This window comes from Polistes canadensis, unplaced genomic scaffold, assembly GCF_001313835.1.
Source record: "Polistes canadensis isolate GaletaPanama2010 unplaced genomic scaffold, ASM131383v1 scaffold_491, whole genome shotgun sequence".
In the NCBI taxonomy this organism is placed as follows: Eukaryota; Metazoa; Arthropoda; class Insecta; order Hymenoptera; family Vespidae; genus Polistes; species Polistes canadensis.
The window spans coordinates 27581-32576 of NW_014570038.1; positions in this window are offsets into that span (position 1 = coordinate 27581).

The following is a 4996-nucleotide window of genomic DNA, read 5'->3' on the forward strand; positions in this document are numbered from 1 at the left end:
TCTTAAATACCTGACACCATTTTCTGTGATCGGTACGATATTCTTCATCATGGGTATTGGAATAAGTTTGATTTATTTTCTCGATGATTTTTCAAATCCTAAAAGACTCGATCCATTTACGAATATCCATTCGGTGCCAATGTTTTCAAGTATATTCCTTTTCGCGTTACACAACATTACGATATTTTTACCGTTAGAAAATACAATGGAGAATCCAAGGAACATGCCAAGATTAATAATCATTGCTACGATATTGAACACATTAATTTATGTTACCTTTGGATTCTTAGGGTACAATAAATACAAGGAAAGCTGCGACACCGTTATCAAGAATTTACCACTCAACGAAATGTGAGTATTTATGCGATACTTTGTTTCTTTGAATATCTTCTATCTTTATATATATGTGTGTGTGTGTATGTGTTGGGAGAATGATAACGATAATGATAACTCGATGGAATTATTTATTTGTATGATTAAAGAGAAAAAATATAGTAGAAATATATTATTTCAAACAATATATATGAAAATGGAAGATGATAAAGTTGCATTGTGCATTCCAGAAATGTTTTCAATCAATTTACACATGGAATTGTATTTGATTTTTATTTCCTTTTTTTTTTTTATTTTTATTTTATTGTCATTTGTGAGAATTGATTTTTATGATGAAATGACTTCGTCAATGATTCAACGCGTTTCTAGAAATAAAAACTGTTTATTATTATTACTTTTGTTAATGTATATATATATTTGCGCAAGTAAAAATGATTCATAAATGTATTAAAATTTGGATGAAATCATTTTTAAAAATGTATCTACGGTAGAATTCCTTAATGATTTATTCAAGATTGAATTATTTTTATTTGTCTACGGTTTGATTAATCAATGATCGAGGAGTTATTAATAAGTAAAATGAAATTTTTATAATTTTCATCAATGATTCATTGATAAAAAAAAAAAAGGTTTAATAATTTTTTCACTGTATCTACGATGTTTGATTAATTAATGATCAAGGAATTTTTTAAATAAATAAATTGGGATATTCGTTAATATTGAAAATTTATTCACGGAAATATTCGTCAATGATCGGAAAATTTATCAACGAATAATTTGTTAATTTGTGCACGGTGTGAGTCAGTCGTCAATGATTAAGGACATATCAATGAATAAAATATGGTTCAAGGATGTTTTCATTTATCTTAGATATAAATTCTTGTCAATGTTTCTACGGTGTGATTCGTCAATGTACTAATTTGAATAAATGATTAATTAATTCATTCATCCGATCAATTAATTATTTTAACATTTAATCTTATCGTAATGTTCGTTCAATATTTGCAGTTTATTAATAATACGATATGATCATAGGATGATTTATTTCAATAAAATTCAACGGAGTGCAGAATTAATATTCGCTAAATTAAATAGATCATAAATATTATATTTCTCTCTATTTAATTTATTTTTCATATTTATAGAATTATAGATATCTTATATAAAAAAGAAAAGTAAAAAAAAGATACAATACATTATAATGTATCATCATCATCAATATTTATAAATTTAGCATATACGAATATCCAATTAATTATAAACAAAATATTATTTTTTTTAAAATAAAAAAATAATTCACTTTAACGTATATATAAATCAAATTAATTATAAACAAAATATTATCTTTCTCATAAGAAAAATAAAATGTACTTTGACGATGCACACACAAAATATTCATCCTTATACAGATTTAATATTGTACAAAAAATATGATTATTAAGTAAACTCATGATTCTTCCAATTTTATTAACACAAGAAATAATCGATAATATTTCGATATCGTATTCGATATAATTTTAATGAAACAAATATATCTTAGCGACTTCCATATAATTTTGTTCTTCTTTAATATTATGATATCATCGATCAAATCAGAACATACCAAGATACATTTGTTTTTTATTGACGGATAACATATATATATACTAAATTCTGTATTTTTCCTTTCGAATAAGAAGAATAAGTTGAACGTAAATCTTGCGACATTATTTCGCGTACCCCAACGTAAAGAATTTTATTTGTATTCAAACAAAAAAAAAAAAAAAACAAACAAACTGAAGAATTATCATTGTACTTATCAATGAATTCGACCGCATTCTTCTAACATTTTTTTTCTAACAATTCATTCGTTAGACACCAACATATATATATATATACAAACACCCACATTTTGATTAGGTGTCGAATAGAATTTTTTTTCTGTCCACGTGGCTAGGTTTATCATTTCGATTAGATGAGATTATCTTCTTTACAATGACGATGAAGAAATCTTACCTCCTTTTTTTCTTTTTTTTTTTTTTTTTTTTTAAAAAAGAAGATGAAGAAGAAGAATAAGAACATTGTCGATAAGATTCAATTAATTGTGTAAATAGTTTTGTTGGTCAACACATACTTACGCTATTGGGTGCATTTTTTTGTTTCAAAATTAAAACTGAAGATAATATTTTATCTATGATAATTATAATTCACGTATATATAAATATCTTACGTTATATATTTATTATTTAATATTTTCAAAGAGTTTTAATTATTCGTGTGCGAATGATTGAAAAGAATAAATGTATGAAAACAACGAATCCTAAATGAATTTATTAAATAAAAGGATTGTTTTATTATTATATTTAATTAGATGAAAATAGATTGTTTTATTTAAAGTTTGATATTATCTAATTAATGGACTGAATTTTTTTTATGCTGAATATTTTTTACATGCTACATTTATACTTTATCTTAAACTTAATTTCTTTTGTAACATTACGCACACACACAAAACAACAAACTCTCTTTATTATAATGAAATAATAATATATTATTTTTCTAACGATTAAATTTTAAATTTCTTTAGATTGGCACAATTAACAAAGATCGGTATTGCAATCAGCGTATTATTTTCTATCGGTATAACATACATCATACCAGTTAGCATAATTTGGCCAATTATAATGAACATGACTAGTCTAGAAAATCGTCATGAAATAATATTTCGTTTGGGTGGTATCTTAATTGCAAGTAAGTTATTAACACGAATACTTATATAATCTCAACAACAACAAAATCAATTGATTAAATGAATTATTGTAATAATTCATTGATCTTTTTTTTACTTAGCATTTGTAGCAATCGCGATACCAAAAATGATTCCACTGAGTGGCCTTCTAGCAGCACTTGGTATGACAAGTTCTATGTTGTTTATTCCTATCTTAGTTGAAATTAATACAAAATGGCAGGAAGCAACATACACATTATATTTCAAGACCGGATTTATTTTCATCATTTTTCTTCTAATTTTGGTAATAATTAACCTAATTCTAATTAAGGGGTTACATGGGTTTACACCGAAAAAAAATAGCATATTTTCAACAATTTTTTTTTCTATACAAAAAATGGAATTCTTATTCAAACTTTTTATAGTATTTAAGATACATATTTAAAGAAGATTTTCTGAAATTTTGATTGAAAAATATTTTAAAACTCAGCCACTTTTCCGGTGACCCCACCGAAAAAAAGTGTTTTCGCGTTGACAGCAGAACTTATAAACGGTGGGGGTTTTTCTGTTGAAAAAATAGGCTCTTTTAGTGAATACTTAAAATTAGAAACTGGACGAAGGAAAAAGAACAAAATTGAAATTTGGATTTTTGGCAACGTTTTTAGCAAGAACATTCAAATTTCGCTACAATTTGCACCACATTTTGGTTTCTTAAAATTCGATTTTATGAAAAAAAACGAAAATCCTTCGTTCAAGTCCTTGTCAATAGTATCACGAAGACGTGTAGCAAATTTCACGAAAATCGGTTAAATAGTTTTCGAAAAATCTTGACAACAGACTTTAGAAAAAGCGTTTTGAGTAAAACGCGTTTAAAGATTTGAGTGCTTCTCAAGGTTCTATCTTTGAAACTACTACTCCTATCGACTTCAAAATTCAATACAATATTCTAGATGAGTTGTAGAATTCAAAAAGATAAAAAAAAAATTTTGTTTGAAAGTCCCAAACCCATGTAACCCCTTAATATTCTATGCACATTTAGGATTTGACTAATAAATTTATAAATAAGTTTGAAATATTTTTTCAATGATCTCATTCTCAATGTACTTGCTATTACATATATGGTGTCTGTCTTGACCCTCTTCGTGGCCTTCCATAGAACACTGAACTGACATCGATATCAAAGTACCGTGAAAAAGAACGTCCGATTTTTATTTCTAAACTTTATATTATCTTTACTAACGTTTCCTTTGTTTCAATCAAATTTATTTCATTTGTCTTTTTGCTATTTTTTTATTTTTTTATTTTTTTTTTAAGATTAAAATTGAATAATCTTTTCGCGTCTATAATTATGACAATATATATTGACAATGATATAAAATAATTATTAAATAATAATATATAATAATAATAAATTGAATATATAAGAAAATTATATGCAACTATATTGGAAAACAGGTTTCAATTGCATCAAATACAAATACAAATACAAATAATTAATTATCCTGTAATATGTTTAATGTTAAACATAAATATTATAATAATATTAATAATAATAATAATTATTATTGATTATTAGTTATTCGGAGCCATGGAAAGTGTTCGTACAATGTTAATGGCATACACTGATGACACGAAAGAAGAAGATTGTTGAAAATGTTCCCAGACGAATAAATATCTCGATCTATTGGTTGCTATCAATCGATGAAAAAAAAAAAAAAATAAGAAATAGAAAGAGAGAAAGATAGAGAAAGAGTATATGATTATATACTTGCCATGATTGCATAAGAAATGAACCGAAAAACGTGATTGCTCGGTCGTGTCTCTTTGAAATTGAGTGCATGTACTAACAGAGACACGTGCACCTAAGATATACGATTGATTACTATTAAAAAAAAAAAAAAGAAAGGAAGAGTTAGTTAGACATATAGGATAGAACGTTCAAATAAAATAAATAAA